This window comes from Arachis hypogaea, chromosome 14 (assembly GCF_003086295.3).
Source record: "Arachis hypogaea cultivar Tifrunner chromosome 14, arahy.Tifrunner.gnm2.J5K5, whole genome shotgun sequence".
NCBI classification, from domain to species: domain Eukaryota; kingdom Viridiplantae; phylum Streptophyta; class Magnoliopsida; order Fabales; family Fabaceae; genus Arachis; species Arachis hypogaea.
Window position 1 is genome coordinate 92,339,288 of NC_092049.1, and position 18,397 is coordinate 92,357,684.

General features: G+C 37.5%; 1 non-coding gene across 1 annotated transcript; it reads left to right on the plus strand.

Annotated features, from left to right (window-relative positions):
• The first annotated feature begins 13,006 nt into the window (after positions 1–13,006).
• LOC112745990 (small nucleolar RNA R71) lies at positions 13,007–13,114 on the plus strand. Its single transcript, XR_003173891.1, has one exon. It is a non-coding gene; the product is annotated as a small nucleolar RNA R71 (small nucleolar RNA).
• The last annotated feature ends 5,283 nt before the right edge of the window (positions 13,115–18,397 follow it).

The following is an 18,397-nucleotide window of genomic DNA, read 5'->3' on the forward strand; positions in this document are numbered from 1 at the left end:
ACTATTTTTAGGTTTATTTTTATTACTTGTCTAGTTATTGTTAATCATTGTTAGTGGTAATTTTGATTTAATTACTTCCTTATAATTATCCTGTCTTTTATTTATGCTCACCATGTATTTATGAAAATGGCATTCATGTTAATGGAGTAGATCTTCCAACTTGGCTTGGGGGTTAATTAATTAGGATCCCTTGAGTTGTGATACTCAAGTATTGATCTGTAATTAGGAATTGCTGGCTAACTCAACTCTCACCAACTCTAATCCTTCCCCATGAAGTGACTAGGACTTGTGGGCAAGAGTTAGTGATACCCACTTGACTTTCCTTCAATTGCTAGAGGATAACTAAGTGGAAGCAATGAACATTTACTATTATACTTGGAAAAGACAACAATGATAGAAACTCCAATTCTCTCCCCTGACCAAGGCCTTTTATTTTGAATACATAACATCTCTTATTAGTTACTCATCGCTTTAATCAAGGTTTTGAAAACCGGTTCGGACCGGCCAGTCAAACCGGTTAAACCGTGAAACGTGAAAAAAGACGGTTCGAACAAACAGCAAAACTGCAAATTCCAAAAACTGGAGTTGAGCCATTGAATCGGCCGGGAACCGGTCAGTCGAACTGAACCGTGACCGGCCGGTTTTTTGAATGCACGTCCAAACGCTGTCATTTCAATCTCTCTCGGTAACTCCATATGCCCAGAATCTCAGATCCAGCCTCTAGTTTGCCCTAACTCCATCCTCCCAATCTCATCGTCCCTCACCTCCATTCAGCACTTTAGCCACCGCCTTGTGCCACCGCCGTCGCGACAGGGCTCGCTCTCTTTCCCTCCATCGCGCAGCAGCCATTGCAAGCTTCCTCCCCTTCCATTGCGTAGCCACCTTGGGAAAATCCAAACGAAGCACTCTGCCACTCTCTCACTCACGCGACCCTCCTCCTCCTTCCTCTCAAACTCGAGCTCCTTCCTGACTCCCACAGCTGCTCTGTCCAGCCACCGGCGTTGAAGCCACCGCTTTGCTTGCTGGTCGTCTCCACCGTTGTTCGAACTTCGAAGCCACCATCGTCGCTGCCACTGGTCTCACCTCGTTCCTCCATCGTGCAGCCACTGTCATGCCACGCCGTCTTTGTTCCACTGCGTCAGCCCCACCGTCGTGCTCCTTGTCACGCTCTGTGCTCTGTCTTGAAGGATCTAGTTTGTTCCTTAATTGATTGAGCATGTAAGTACATTCATCTTTCCCCTTGACTAAGCCCGGTCGAGTTGGATTTTTCACAATGATACTACAATCTCTGCTCTCTTTAGAAGGTTTTTTTTATTTTTTTTAACTGTAATTGTTGTTTTAAACTTTTAATTGGTTAGTTAATCTATAATTTTTCATCTTGCTTCTTCAATTGTTGTTATCATTAGTCATTATTGTGATTTAAGATTGTTAATGATCTTGAATATTGATTTTGATATGCTCTGGTTCTATGAACTGATTGATTTGATTCTGATAATTCTTGATTTGAACCTTGCTGAAGTTGTTCTGTTACCTAACTTGTTGGCATTGAACTTGAGCAACAACAAACTAGAAGGAAGTATCTCCTCTGACTTTAAGTCATTTGGAGCTCTTTATTCTCTTGATCTTAGTGGGAATTTGTTGAATGGAACAATACCAAGAGTGCTTGGAGAATTGAAGCAGTTGCAGTGGTTAAATCTCTCTCGTGACAATTTTTCTAGCACAATTCCATCTAATTTTAATGGCAGGTCAAGCTTAACTTTGGTTATGTTATTGGTTCTGCTTCTTATCTTTGGAGTATTAGCACTTACACTTTGTGTGATTGGTGTTTCAAAGAAATGCAACCAGAAGAACAATTTTTCATATGGAGTCATGATGGAAAAATGGCATTTGAAACCATCATTAAAGCTGCCAATAATTTTGATGACAAATATCTCATTGGCATTGGAGGGCAAAGATCTGTTTACAAGGCTGAGTTGCCTTTAGGTATGGTTGTTGCTGTGGAACAAACTTCACATGGAATCAAATGCGGATGATAAGTTCAATTGGAAGGCATTTGAAAATGAAATCAAAGCATTAACAGAATTTAGGCACCGAAACATCATAAAGCTGTATGGCTTTTGCCAACATTAACGATTCTTCTTTTTGGTATACAAATTATAATTATGTTTTATTATTTTTATTTATATTCTATTTATTATTTATTATAAAACGGTTATTTCGGTTGAACCATAGTTGAACCGGTTAAACTTGTAAACCAGTGAACCAGTAGCCAGAACGGTTCGATGACCGGTTCGTTTTTCAGAACCTTGGTTTTAATTCCTAGCTATTTACTTTTCCGTTCTCAATTTCAAAAATATTCAGGAAAATCCTAACCAATAATTTGCATCTTGTGTCAACTCTTTGGAAAACGACCTGGAATTCTACTCCCGGTTATTTATTATTAATTGTGACACATTCTAAATTGATAGTGGAAATTTTGTCGGTTAAGGCTGTACTTGCAATGCTATTTTTATCAGAAATTCTTAACCGGCATTTTTCCTCACGTCAACATCCAGATCCAATGTACGATAGTGACTTGGTACATCTGATAGCGCCGAAATCAGGTGGGGGAGGCAAAATATAGCACACCGTTGTCTCGACCAGCGTCTCTGGTACAAACTCCTCCTCCTCATCATCCTCAGAAGAATTACTATCGTTGCTATCTGCAACGTACTTTTCGTCGGAGTCTTCCTCACCCACCTCCATGTCTTCCACCGGTATGGCAACATGAATCAGCGGTGGTGGGAAAGGTGGGTCATCCTGCACAAATGTCGAGTGTACAGAACCACTACCACCAACATCACCAACCTCGGCGGAAAGCTCCATCACTTGTTCTACTATGATTCTCCCATGGATGTCGAACATGAGTCGCACATGCTCGTCACCGAGGAGCCAAAATAGTCAAAACCGAAAAACTCCATTACCCAAGGGTGCTAGCAACCTATACTCCACCCTTCCGATCTCTCTTCTCCCTATGCCACCAAGGTTGCTCAATATCAAACTTTTCAATTTGGACAACAAACTTACGCACTGAGTGTGCAATAATAACAGATTCTCACACTCAAATATCACCTTATTATCATTATTTCTCATATGACAATTGGGGTACACATAGAAAACTATGTATCCGCTATTACTGGACATTTTTGCCTACTTTTTGTAAGAAAACGGGAGAAAAGAAGATATAAAATATATGTGTAGAATGCCAAGGGTTACACATCCTTTTGTAGCAGTTGAAAATTTGTCTTACTATATCTCGATTACACTGTAAACGCATTAATTTTACAAGTATCTCGCTTATAGTGTAAATGAGATAAGCATGCACGTATCTTGTTTACACTATAAACGAGATATACACGTGTTACGCATACGTGCCTTATCTCGTTTACAGTGTAAACGAGATACGTGCATGCTTATCTTATTTACATTGTAAATGAGATAAGGCTGGAAAATGGATTTCGTTAATAATTTTTATAATTATTTATTTCAATAACTAATACATTTATTTTATTTATTTAAATAAAAAATTCAGAAATAAAAATATATGATGAAGCATTAACAACTCTAAGTTTATCAAAGAATACCGATATTTACTTATATCGGCGGATATCGACCTCGATAATAATACTATTATCAAAACTCTATTTTAATGATAGCATGTAAAATATAATAATAATAATAATAATAATAATAATAATAATAATAATAATAATAATAATAATAATAATAATAATAATAATAATAACAATAATACATTATTATTTATTTTATTTTTAAAATCTAGAACCGACTCGTCAAAATAAAACTAGTTATCGAAAAACAAATTTTTGAAAAGAATCTCGCTAGGGAACCAATGGGGTATCTGTACAATATGTACAATAGGCTAATTATTTAGCCCAATAAAGATAAATAATAAAAACCCGTCCACTCTAAATTCAAAAATTCTTATTCAGTTATTTCACATCGAATTTCAAATTTCAAATCCCTAATTATAAATTTCAAATTTTTAAAAAATCCAATTAATTATTTCAAAAAAATAACGATCCAAAATTTTAATTTATCAAAACATTTTATTTTAATACCATCTTCTTTTTCAACCTGCGGCCACTCCCACCTTCATTAATAATCATTCCACTCCACCTTCGCTGCTTGGCTTGCTACACGCCACTCACCCTTAGTAAAAATAACCCTCCACTTAAGAATAAAAATAATCATCTGCATACCTAATGAATTGAACATCTAACATATTTTAATTATATATAACTAAATTCAATCCAGTCAAAATAATCATCTACATAAAAATTAAAATAATCATTCGCATACCTATTGAAATGACCATCTTAAATTGACCATTAAATACATTAAAATATCCCATTTACGTTAAAAATAAACATCTCATTTACATGAAAAATAAACATCTACATGCATATATAAACTTCGGCTGCATATTGTCTCCCAACAAAGAATTTCTTCCGATTGGTTGCTTCAAAGGAAGTGTCACTGCAAGTAGGTTTATGTAAAGGACTTTCGAAGATATCAACATTTTGCTTCTTGGAGTTTTTCTTTTTCGGCCTACGCTTAAAGCACCACAGCATAAAAATACAAACGCCTGACAAAATAAATATTAAAAGACCAGCACCGGCAATCTAAATGATATTCTTAGCCATAAATGACTTCCTAGCATTTGCAAGCATTGATGCAATTGGGGAAGAAGGACTATTTGCTACTCTCTACGGTGATTTCTCCGGGGATGGAGCCATAGCCATATGATGTATGATTATATGTGTATTCTAATCTAAACATGCAAAAAGTATTTACTTTTCTTGCTTATTTAATTTTCTTTTTAAAATATAATTTCAATAATAATAATAATAATACCATTATCTATATTTCATATTCAATATACAGCATTACTAATATTCCAGCGGATCTATTGTCATCATGCACAGGAACATAGGTGCTTACTTATTGGGTGTCAAAGTCTCCAAAATATTCAAGTCCCATGCTTGTACATGCAATTTAAATTTATTCATATAAATTTATATATCAATAAAAGATAGTTCAATAAATATCTAGTTTCATCCAGCATCAATGCAATATGCCATGATCAATTAATACAAACCAAGGGCTTCATACATATAAGCATACCATGAATATAAAATCATCCCAAATATGGTTGAATCTTGAATGTTCATGATGCATCTGGGTAAGCATAAAACATAAAACTAAACACACCACTTGCATTGATTATGAACATCTAAATCGCTTAAAAATAGCCATCCATTATTAATGCTTTCAACATACGTTGCTCACCTTATTACATTGCTCACCCTCGACAACGGAGTGGTTGGCTACGTTTTCATGTGGATGTGATGAATTCTCATTACCTCCGAAAGATGGAACACGACACAGCGGTTCAACCAAACTAACCTCCATTAAGAAACTTCCGCGGAGTGATGAACGTGAAAGATGAAACACGCTCGAGAGCCCTTTCTCTTGCGACGTCGACGTCGGGAAGAAGGCACACACTGGCTGCAATGGAGTCGCTGGACGTCTGGGTTGCTACTGTGCCGCACATTCGGCGCACACAATATGTGCGTCCTCCCTTGGCATTGGGCGTTAGCGAACGACAGCACGAGTTAGAACAATGGCAGCGCGATGTCCGATGGCGGCTGCTGATGGTGACCGCGTTGTACCCGTAAGATTCAAGGAGAAAGGGAGAAATAAAGTCACACCATATTGAAAGAGGGAGGTCGTTTATTTGTTTCCATAACTGACGGTAATCCTACTTTGATTCAAATTTTAAAATACAAATTATTCAAAATTAACTAACTGCCTATAATTTAATTTTAATTTCAATTTAATCCCATTGTACGCATTGTATAAAACATATATTGGCTCCTCATACTTTCTCTTTTGAAAAATAGCGTGTAAATATAAAAACTTAGGTCGTTACACGCGACGTGCATGTTACCATCGCTGGCTGTGAAAGGAGGTGGAAAAGGCCATTGATGCACTCTTGGAAGAGTTATTTTGCATTGACTGCATGAACCTGTACAACTAGCTTATGTGCTATTCCAATCAGTTACATCTGCATTATGGGTGTCAAAGCTTTGCTAGAGGTGTGTGATCTCCTCATGCTGCCTCTGATGAGTATGCCTCTATTCTTCCTTCTATTAATGTTAGCATGCCTCCAACTCTGCACACCTCATCCGCTTATCTTGCTGCTCTAGCTGTCAATAGAGGTCCCTGTTAGCAATGTGACTTGCTCCCTCAAGTTTACTGATCCACTAGCAATGGAATGGTCCATCGTCCAATGTTATACACCCTCCCAGGCTTTCAACCACCAATATTCTACATTGATACTTCCTCCTTCGAGATTGGAGGTGCGTCTAGCCCCCACCACACTTTGAGTGGCATATTCTTTGGTGGTTTTCACTAAATTCTCTTGAAAGCGAATTTGACACAGATATAGAAAACACACAAACACATTATTAGATAGAAAATTATATATAGATAACTGGTGCACGAAATTGCGATCATCAACAATGGCGCCAAAGACTTGGTACTCTCAAACGTGAATCACACTTTGTCACAACTTCGCACAACTAACCAGCAAGTGCACTGGGTCGTCCAAGTAATAAACCTTACGTGAGTAAAGGTCGATCCTACGAAGATTGTCAGCTTGAAGCAAGCTATGGTCACCTTGTAAATCTCAGTCAGGCGGATTCAAATGGTTATGGTGAATTGATAATAAAAATATATATAAAATATAGGATAGAGGTACTTATGTAATTCATTGGTGAGAATTTCAGATAAGCGTATGGAGATGCTTTGTTCCTTCTGATTCTCTGCTTTTATATTGTCTTCATCCACTCCTTCATACTCCTTTCCATGGCAAGCGTTATGTAGGGCATCACCGTCGTCAATGGCTACATCCCATCCTCTCAGTGAAAAGGGTCCAAAATGCGCTGTCACAGCACGGCTATTCATCTGTCGGTTCTTGATCATACTGGAATAGGATTCAATAATCCTTTTGCGTCTGTCACTATGCCCAGCACTCGCGAGTTTGAAGCTCGTTACAGCCATCCCTTCCCAGATCCTACTCGGAATACCACAGACAAGGTTTAGACTTTCCGGATCTCAAGAATGGCCGCTAATAATTCTAGCCTATACCACGAAGACTCTGATCTCATGGAATGGAGGGCTCGGTTGTCAGGTGAGGCAACCATGCGTCATGAAGCAGGAGGCTAAGAGATATGCACTCAAGCTATCGTTAGTAGAATGGAAGTGGTTGTCAGGCACGCGTTCATAGGTGAGAATGATGATGAGTGTCATGGATCATCACCTTCCTCAAGTTGAAGAACAAGTGTATATCTTAGATAAGAAATAGGCTTGAATTGAATAGAAAAACAATAGTACTTTACATTAATTCATGAGGAACAGCAGAGCTCCACACCTTAATCTATAGTGTGTAGAAACTCTACCGTTGAAAATACATAAGAACAAGGTCTAGGCATGGCCGAATGGCCAGCCTCCCAAAATGGCATATGAATTCGAAAATAGGAAAAAAGACCTCTAGTACAATAGTAAAAATTTCTACTTATACTAAACTAGTTACTAGGGTTACAGAAATAAGTAATTGATGCAGAAAATCACTTCCGGTTCCACTTGGTATGTGCTTGGGCTGAGCATTGAAGCTTTCACGTGCAGAGGTCTTCCTTGGAGTTAAACACCAGTTTGTAACCTGTTTCTGGCGTTTAACTCTGCTTTGCAACATGTTTCTGGCGTTTAACTCCAGAATAGGGCAGAGAGCTGGCGTTGAACGCCAGTTTGCGTCGTCTAAACTCGGGCAAAATATGGACTATTATATATTGCTGGAAAGCCCTGGATGTCTACTTTCCAATGCAATTGAGAGTGCGCCATTTGATGTTTCGTAGCTTCAGAAAATCTACTTTGAGTGCAGGGAGGTCAGAATCCAACAGCATCTGCAGTCCTTCTTCAACCTCTGAATCTGATTTTTGCTCAAGTCCCTCAATTTCAGCCAGAAATTACCTGAAATCACAGTAAAACACACAAACTCATAGTAAAGTCTAGAAATGTAATTTTTATTTAAAAACTAATAAAAATATACTAAAACTAACTAAATTATACTAAAAACTATGTAAAAACAATGCCAAAAAGCGTATAAATTATCCGGTCATCACAACACCAAACTTAAATTGTTGCTTGTCCCCAAGCAACTAAAAATAAAATAGGATAAAAAGAAGAGAATATACTATAAATTCCAAAATATCAATGAAATTTCGCTCCAATCAGATGAGCGGGACTAGTAGCTTTTTGCCTCTTGAATAGTTTTGGCATCTCACTTTATCCATTGAAGTTCAGAATGATTGGCATCTATAGGAACATAGAATTTAAATAGTGTTATTAATTCTCCTAGTTCAGTATGTTGATTCTTGAACACAGCTACTTTATGAGTCTTGGTCGTGGCCCTAAGCACTTTGTTTTCCAGTATTACCACTGGATACATAAATGCCACAGACACATAACTGAGTGAACCTTTTCAGATTGTGACTCAACTTTGCTAAAGTCCCCAATTAGTGGTGTTCAGGGTTCTTAAGCACACTCTTCTTTTTGCTTTGGACCTCGACTTTAATCGCTCAGTCTCAAGTTTTCACTTGACACCTTCACGCCACAAGCACATGGTTAGGGACAGCTTGGTTTAGCCGCTTAGGCCAGGATTTTATTCCTTTGGGCCCTCCTATCCACTGATGCTCAAAGCCTTGGATCCTTTTTATTACCCTTACCTTTTGGTTTTAAGGGCTATTGGCTTTTTCTGCTTGCTTTTTCTTTTTCTTTCTCTCTCTCTTTTTTTTCGCCATTTTTTCTCTTTTTTTTTTCTGCAAGCTTTGTATTCACTGATTTTTCTTGCTTCAAGAATCAATTTTATGATTTTTCAGATCATCAAATAACATTTCTCCTTTTTCATCATTCTTCAAGAGCCAATATATTTAACATTCATAAACAACAATTTCAAAAGACATATGCACTGTTCAAGCATTCATTCAGAAAACAAAAAGTATTGTCACCACATCAAAATAATTAAACTAATTTCAAGGATGAATTCGAAACCATGTCCTTCTTGTTCTTTTGTTTTTAGAACAGTTTTCATTTAAGAGAGGTGATGGATTCATAGGACAATTATATCTTTAAGGCATAGACACTTAGACACTAATGATCATGTAATAAAGACACAAACATAAATAAAACATAAAGCACAGTAAACAAAAATAGGAAATTAAGAACAAGGAGATTAAGGAACGAGTCCACCTTAGTGAGGGTGGCGTCTTCCTCTTCTTGAAGAACCAATGGTGCTATTGAGCTCCTCTATGTCTCTTCCTTGTCTTTGTTGTTCCTCCCTCATAGCTCTTTGATCTTCTCTAATTTCATGGAGGATGATGGAGTGCTCTTGGTGCTCCATCCTTAGTTGTCCCATGTTGGAGCTTAATTCTCCTAGGGAAGTGTTGATTTGCTCCCAATAGTTTGTGGAAGGAAGTGCATCCCTTGAGGCATCTCAGGGATTTCATGGTGAGGAATTTTCTCATGCTCTTGTTGAGGTCCATGATCTCTTGTTTGCTCCATCCTTTTCTTAGTGATGGGCTTGTCCTCTTCAATGAGGATGTCTCCCTCTATGTCAATTCCAGCCGAATTACAGAGGTGACAAATGAGGTGAGGAAAGGATAACCTTGCCAAAGTGGAGGACGTGTCAGCCACCTTGTAGAGTTCTTGAGGTATAATCTCATGAACTTCCACTTCCTCCCCAATCATGATACTATGGATCATGATGGCCCGGTCTATAGTAACTTCAGACCGGTTGCTAGTAGGAATGATTGAGCGTTGAATAAACTCCAACCATCCTCTAGCTACAGGCTTAAGGTCCAGTCTTCTCAATTGAACCGCCTTGCCTCTTGAGTCAACTTTCCATTGAGCTCCTTTTACATATATGTCCATGAGGACTTGGTCCAACCTTTGATCAAAGTTGACCTTTCTAGTATAGGGGCGTGCATTTTCTTCCATCATTGGCAAGTTGAATGCCAGCCTTACATTTTCTGGACTGAAATCTAACTACTTCCCCCGAACCATGGTGAGCCAATACTTTGGATTCGGGTTCACGCTTTGATCATGGTTCCTAGTGATCCATGCGTTTGCATAGAACTCTTGAACCATTAAGATCCTGACTTGTTGAATGGGGTTGGTGAGAACTTCCCAACCTCTTCTTTGGATCTCAAGTCGGATCTCCAGATACTCATTCTTTTTGAGCTTGAAAGGAACCTCAGGGATCACTTTCTTCTTGGCCACAACTTCATAGAAGTGGTCTTGAGGGACCTTTGAGATGAATCTCTCCATCTCCCATGACTCAGAGGTGGAAGCAATTGCCTTCTCTTTCCTCTTTCTTGAGGATTCTCTAGCCTTAGGTACCATTGATGGTTATGAAAAAACAAAAAGTAATGCTTTTTACCACACTAAACTTAAAATGTTTGCTCGTCCCCGAGCAAAAGAAGAAAGAAAGAAAGAGAAGAAGAAAAAGAATGGAGGAGAGGGAGAGATGTGTGTATTCGGCCAAGGGAAGAAAAAAGGGTTGTGTTGTGTGAAAATGAAGAAGGAATGAGGGGTTTATATAGGAGTGGGGGGAGGTTTAGGGTTCGGCCATTAGGGTTGGGTTTGAGAGGGAAAAGAGTTTGAATTTTGGAGGTAGGTGGGGTTTATGGGGAAGAGGGGATGGATGTGAATGGTGAAGAGGTGATGGGGAAGAGTGATTGAGGTGATTGGTGAAGGGTATTTGGGGAAGAGAGTTATGAAAATGTGTGAAGAGGAGAGAAGAAGTGGTGGGGATCCTGTGGGGTCCACAGATCCAGTGGGGTCAAGGACTTAACATTCCTGCTCCAATTAGGCGTGTAAAACGCCCTTGCTGTGCAATCCTGGCGTTTAACGCTAGACTGCTGCCTATTTTTGGCGTTAAACGCCCAAAAGTAGCCCGTTTCTGGCGTTTAACGCCATGTAGATGCTTGTTTTTGGCGTTAAACGCCAGAAAGATTCTTGTTTCTGGCGTTTAAACGCCAGAATGCTCCTCCACCAGGGTGTGCTTTTTTTTTTTTTGCTGTTTTTTATTTTGTTTTTGATTTTTTTTTGTAGTTTTTGTGACTCCACATGATCATCAACCTAATAAAACACGAAATAAAAATAAAAAATAAAATAGATATAATTAAATAACATTGGGTTGCCTCCCAACAAGCGCTTCTTTAATGTCAATAGCTTGACAGTGAGCTCTCATGGAGCCTCACAGATGTTCAGAGCATTGTTGGTACCTCCCAACACCAAACTTAGAGTTTGACTGTGGGGGCTTTGGTTGACTCTGCAGTGAGAGAAGCTTTTCATGCTTCCTCTCCATGGTAACAGAAGGAGATCCTTGAGTTTTAAACACAAGGTTGTCCTCATTCAGTTGAAGGATCAACTTTCCTCTGTCCACATCAATCACAGCTTTTGCTGTGGCTAGGAATGGTCTTCCAAGGATGATGGATTCATCCTCATCCTTCCCAGTGTCTAGGATTATGAAATCAGCAGGGATGTAAAGGCTTTCAACCTTCACTAACATGTCCTCTACTTGTCCATAAGCCTATTTTCTTGAGTTGTCTGCCATCTCTAATGAGATTCTGGCAGCTTGCACCTCAAAGATCCCAAGTTTCTCTATTACAGAGAGTGGCATTAAGTTTATTCCTGACCCCAGGTCACACAGAGCCTTCTCAAAGGTCATGGTGCCTATGTTATAGGGAATTAGGAATTTACCAGGATCCTGTTTCTTTTGAGGTAATTTCTGCCTATCCAATGCATTTAGTTCATTGGTGAGCAAGGGAGGTTCATCTTCCCAAGTCTCATTACCAAATAATTTGGCATTCAGCTTCATGATTGCACCAAGGTACTTAGCAACTTGCTCTTCAATAACGTCTTCATTCTCTTCAGAAGAAGAATACTCATCAGAGCTCATGAAGGGCAGAAGGAGGTTCAATGGAATCTCTATGGTCTCTAGATGAGCCTCAGATTCCTTTAGTTCCTCAAAGGAAAACTCCTTATTGGTCACTGAACGTCCCAGGAGGTCTTCCTCACTAGGATTCACGTCCTTCTCCCCCCTTGTAGGTTCGACCATGATGGTCAAATCAATGGCCTTGCACTTTCTCTTTAGATTTTCTTCTGTATTGCTTGGGAGAGTACTAGGAGGAGTTTCAGTGACCCTTTTACTCAGCTGGCCCACTTGTGCCTCCAAATTTATAATGGACGACCTTGTTTCATTCATGAAACTTAAAGTGACCTTAGATAGATCAGAGACTATATTTGCTAAGCTAGATGGATTCTGCTTAGAATTTTCTGTCTGTTGCTGAGTGGATGATGGAAAAGGCTTGCTATTGCTAAACCTGTTTCTTCCACCATTATTAAAGCCTTGTTGAGGCTTTTGTTGATCCTTCCATGAAAAATTTGGATGATTTCTCCATGAGGGATTATAGGTATTTCCATAGGGTTCTCCCATGTAATTCACCTCTGCTATTGCAGGGTTCTCAGGATCATAAGCTTCTTCTTCAGAAGATGCCTCTTGAGTACTGTTGGATGCAGCTTGCATTCCATTCAGACTCTGAGAAATCATATTGACTTGCTGAGTCAATATTTTGTTCTGAGCCAATATGGCATTCAGAGCATCAATTTCAAGAACTCCCTTCCTCTGAGGTGTCCCATTACTCACAGGATTCCTTTCAGAAGTGTACATGAACTGGTTATTAGCAACCATGTCAATGAGTTTCTGAGCTTCTGCATGCGTTTTCTTTAGGTGAATGGATCCACCTGCAGAATGGTCCAATGACATCTTTGATAACTCAGACAGACCATTATAGAATATATCCAGGATGGTCCATTCTGAAAGCATGTCAGAAGGACACTTTTTGGTCAGTTGCTTATATCTCTCCCAAGCTTCATAAAGGGATTCACCGTCCTTCTGTCTGAAGGTTTGAACATCCACTCTAAGCTTACTAAGCTTTTGAGGAGGAAAGAACTTGGCTAAGAAAGCCGTGACCAGCTTATCCCAAGAGTTCAGGCTATCTTTAGGTTGAGAGTCCAACCATATTTTAGCTCTATCTCTTATAGCAAACGGGAAAAGCATAAGCCTGTAGACCTCGGAGTCAACCCCATTGGTCTCAACAGTATCACAGATCTGCAAGAATTCAGTTAAGAACTGAAAAGGATCTTCTGATGGAAGTCCATGAAACTTGCAGTTCTGTTGCATCAGAGAAACTAATTGAGGCTTTAGCTCAAAATTGTTTGCTCCAATGGCAAGGATTGAGATGCTTCTTCCATGTAAGTTGGAATTTGGTGCAGTAAAGTCACCAAGCATCTTCCTTGCATTGTTATTATTTTCGGCCATGTCTCCTTCTTTTTCGAAATTTTCAGTAAGATTTTCTCCAGAGAGTTGTGCTTTAGCTTCCTCTTCAGAGTTCTTTCAGGTTCTGGATCAGCTTCAACAAGAATATTCTTGTCCTTGTTCCTGCTCATATGAAAAAGAAGAGAACACAAAAGAAAATATGGAATCCTCTGTCACAGTATAGAGATTCCTTATGTAAGTATAAGAAGAGAAGAGTAGCAAAAGAAAAAGATAAGAATCCAAACACAAGGGAGAGGAGTGGGTTCGAATTTTTGAGTGAAAGAGGGATGTTAGTAGATAAATAAATAGAAGAGGATGAGAGATGAGAGAACTTCGAAAATTAAATAAATTAAAATAAAGTATTTTTGTTTTTAATTTGAAATTAAAGTTACAATTCGAAAACTTAAAAAAAATAAAATTAAATCTAACTAAAACTTAAAACAAATAGTTAATTGAAAAGAAATTTTGAAAAAGAGGAAGGTGATTTTCGAAAATTAGAGAGAGAATTAGTTAGGTAGTTTTGAAAAGGATATGATTGAAATAGTAAACTTTTAAAATCAAACAAAAAGTCAAGTAGTTAATTGAAAAAGATTTGAAAATCAATTTTTGAAAAGATAAGAAGTTAGAAGAGATTTTGAAATTGATTTTGAAAAAGATGTGATTGAAACTTATTTTGAGAAAGATTTGAAAAAGAAATTTAAAAAGATTTGATTTTGAAATCAAAGTTGATTACTTGACTAACAAGAAACTAAAGAGATATGATTCTAGAGTTTAAAGATTGAACCTTTCTTACTAGGCAAGTAATAAACTTAAAAATTTTGAATCAATCACATTGATTGTTAGCATTAATTTCGAAAATATGAAATAGAAATCAGAAAAAGATTTTGAAAATAAATTTTGAAAATTTCGAAAAATATGTAAAAATAAATGAAAAAGATTTAATTTTTGAAAAAGATTTGAAAAAGATAGAATTTTTAAATTGAAAATTTGACTTGACTCATAAGAAACAACTAAATTTTAAAAAGTTGTGAAAAGGTCAACTCAAATTTTCGAAAATTTATGAGTGAAATAAGGAAAGTAATTTTTTTATTTTTGAATTTTTAATGAAGAAAGAGAAAAACATAAAATTGATGCAAAACATAAAAATTTTGGATTAAAATAAAAGATGCATGCAAGAACACTATGAGTTTCAAGATGAATACCAAGAACACTTTGAATGTCAAGATGAACACCAAGAACTTATTTTTGAAAATTTTTAAGAAAAGAAAAACATGTAAGACACCAAGCTTAGAAATTTTCAATGTTGAGACATTAATAATTCAAAAATGCATATGAGAAACAAGAAAAGACACAAAACAAGAAATTTTAAAGATCAAACAAGAAGACTTACCAAGAACAACTTGAAGATCATGAAAAATGCAATGCATGGAATTTTGAAAGTTTTAATGAAATTAAAAAGATGAAATTGACACCAAACTTAAAAATTGACACAAGACTCAAACAAGAAACACAAAATTATTTTTAATTTTATGATTTTATTAAATTTTTTTTGGCATTTTTCGAAAATTATTTGGAAAAAGCAAAATAAGGATTTCAAAATTTTTAATAGGAATTCCAGGAATCTTGCAATGTTAGTCTAAAGCTCCAGTCTAGGAATTAGACATGGCTTACTAGCTAGCCAAGCTTTCAGTGAAAGCTCTGGTCCAAAACACTAGACATGGCTAATGGCCAGCCAAGCTTTAGTAGATACAAATCAGACATACAACAGCTGATACTTCATTCAACTTGCTTCTGTGCTGATGAGTGGAAGCCTCAATCCAAAAAAGATAGACATGGCTTTACAGCCAGTCAGGCTTCAACATGTTTCATGAAACTCTAGAATTCCTTCTTAAAATTTCTGAAGAACATAGAATAATTTATATATATATATATATATATATATTTTGAAGATTTTTCGAAAATAAGAATAATAAAAATAAAAGCTTAAAATTAAGATAAAATTACCTAATCTGAGCAACAAGATGAACCGTCAGTTGTCCAAACTCAAACAATCCCCAGCAACGGCGCCAAAAACTTGGTGCACGAAATTGCGATCATCAACAATGGCGCCAAAGACTTGGTGCTCTAAAACATGAATCACACTTTGTCACAACTTTGCACAACTAACCAGCAAGTGCACTGGGTCGTCCAAGTAATAAACCTTACGTGAGTAAGGGTCGATCCCACGGAGATTGTCGGCTTGAAGCAAGCTATGGTCACCTTGTAAATATCAGTCAGGCGGATTCAAATGCTTATGGTGAATTGATAATAAAAATATATATAAAATATAGGATAGAGGTACTTATGTAATTTATTGGTGAGAATTTCAGATAAGTGTATGGAGATGCTTTGTTCCTTCTGATTCTCTGCTTTCCTATTGTCTTCATCTACTCCTTCATACTCCTTTCCATGGCAAGCGTTATGTAGGGCATCACTGTCGTCAATGGCTACATCCCATCCTCTCAGTGAAAAGGGTCCAAAATGCGCTGTCACAGCACGGCTATTCATCTGTCGGTTCTTGATCTTACTAGAATAGGATTCAATAATCCTTTTGCGTCTGTCACTACGCCCAGCACTCGCGAGTTTGAAGCTCGTCACAGCCATCCCTTCCCAGATCCTACTCGGAATACCACAGACAAGGTTTAGACTTTCCGGATCTCAAGAATGGCCGCCAATAATTCTAGCCTATACCACGAAGACTCTGATCTTATGGAATGGAGGGCTCGGTTGTCAGGCGAGGCAACCATGCATCATGAACCAGGAGGCTAAGAGATATGCACTCAAGCTATCGCTAGTAGAACGGAAGTGGTTATCAGGCACGCGTTCATAGGTGAGAATGATGATGAGTGTCACGGATCATCACCTTCCTCAAGTTGAAGAACAAGTGTATATCTTAGATAAGAAATAGGCTTGAATTGAATAGAAAAACAATAGTACTTTACATTAATTCATGAGGAACAGCAGAGCTCCACACCTTAATCTATAGTGTGTAGAAACTCTACCGTTGAAAATACATAAGAACAAGGTCTAGGCATGGCCGAATGGCCAGCCTCCCAAAATGGCATATGAATTCGAAAATAGGAAAAAAGACCTCTAGTACAATAGTAAAAATTTCTACTTATACTAAACTAGTTACTAGGGTTACAGAAATAAGTAATTGATGCAGAAAATCACTTCCGGTTCCACTTGGTATGTGCTTGGGCTGAGCATTAAAGCTTTCACGAGCAGAGGTCTTCCTTGGAGTTAAACACCAGTTTGTAACCTGTTTCTGGCGTTTAACTCTGCTTTGCAACATGTTTCTGGCGTTTAACTCCAGAATAGGGCAGAGAGCTGGCGTTGAACGCCAGTTTGCGTCGTCTAAACTCGGGCAAAATATGGACTATTATATATTGCTGGAAAGCCCTGGATGTCTACTTTCCAATGCAATTGAGAGTGCGCCATTTGATGTTTCGTAGCTTCAGAAAATCTACTTTGAGTGCAGGGAGGTCAGAATCCAACAGCATCTGCAGTCCTTCTTCAACCTCTGAATCTGATTTTTGCTCAAGTCCCTCAATTTCAGCCAGAAATTACCTGAAATCACAGTAAAACACACAAACTCATAGTAAAGTCTAGAAATGTAATTTTTATTTAAAAACTAATAAAAATATACTAAAACTAACTAAATTATACTAAAAACTATGTAAAAACAATGCCAAAAAGCGTATAAATTATCCGGTCATCACAACACCAAACTTAAATTGTTGCTTGTCCCCAAGCAACTAAAAATAAAATAGGATAAAAAGAAGAGAATATACTATAAATTCCAAAATATCAATGAAATTTCGCTCCAATCAGATGAGCGGGACTAGTAGCTTTTTGCCTCTTGAATAGTTTTGGCATCTCACTTTATCCATTGAAGTTCAGAATGATTGGCATCTATAGGAACATAGAATTTAAATAGTGTTATTAATTCTCCTAGTTCAGTATGTTGATTCTTGAACACAGCTACTTTATGAGTCTTGGTCGTGGCCCTAAGCACTTTGTTTTCCAGTATTACCACTGGATACATAAATGCCACAGACACATAACTGAGTGAACCTTTTCAGATTGTGACTCAACTTTGCTAAAGTCCCCAATTAGTGGTGTTCAGGGTTCTTAAGCACACTCTTCTTTTTGCTTTGGACCTCGACTTTAATCGCTCAGTCTCAAGTTTTCACTTGACACCTTCACGCCACAAGCACATGGTTAGGGACAGCTTGGTTTAGCCGCTTAGGCCAGGATTTTATTCCTTTGGGCCCTCCTATCCACTGATGCTCAAAGCCTTGGATCCTTTTTATTACCCTTACCTTTTGGTTTTAAGGGCTATTGGCTTTTTCTGCTTGCTTTTTCTTTTTCTTTCTCTCTCTCTTTTTTTTTCGCCATTTTTTCTCTTTTTTTTTCTGCAAGCTTTGTATTCACTGATTTTTCTTGCTTCAAGAATCAATTTTATGATTTTTCAGATCATCAAATAACATTTCTCCTTTTTCATCATTCTTCAAGAGCCAATATATTTAACATTCATAAACAACAATTTCAAAAGACATATGCACTGTTCAAGCATTCATTCAGAAAACAAAAAGTATTGTCACCACATCAAAATAATTAAACTAATTTCAAGGATGAATTCGAAACCATGTCCTTCTTGTTCTTTTGTTTTTAGAACAGTTTTCATTTAAGAGAGGTGATGGATTCATAGGACAATTATATCTTTAAGGCATAGACACTTAGACACTAATGATCATGTAATAAAGACACAAACATAAATAAAACATAAAGCACAGTAAACAAAAATAGGAAATTAAGAACAAGGAGATTAAGGAACGAGTCCACCTTAGT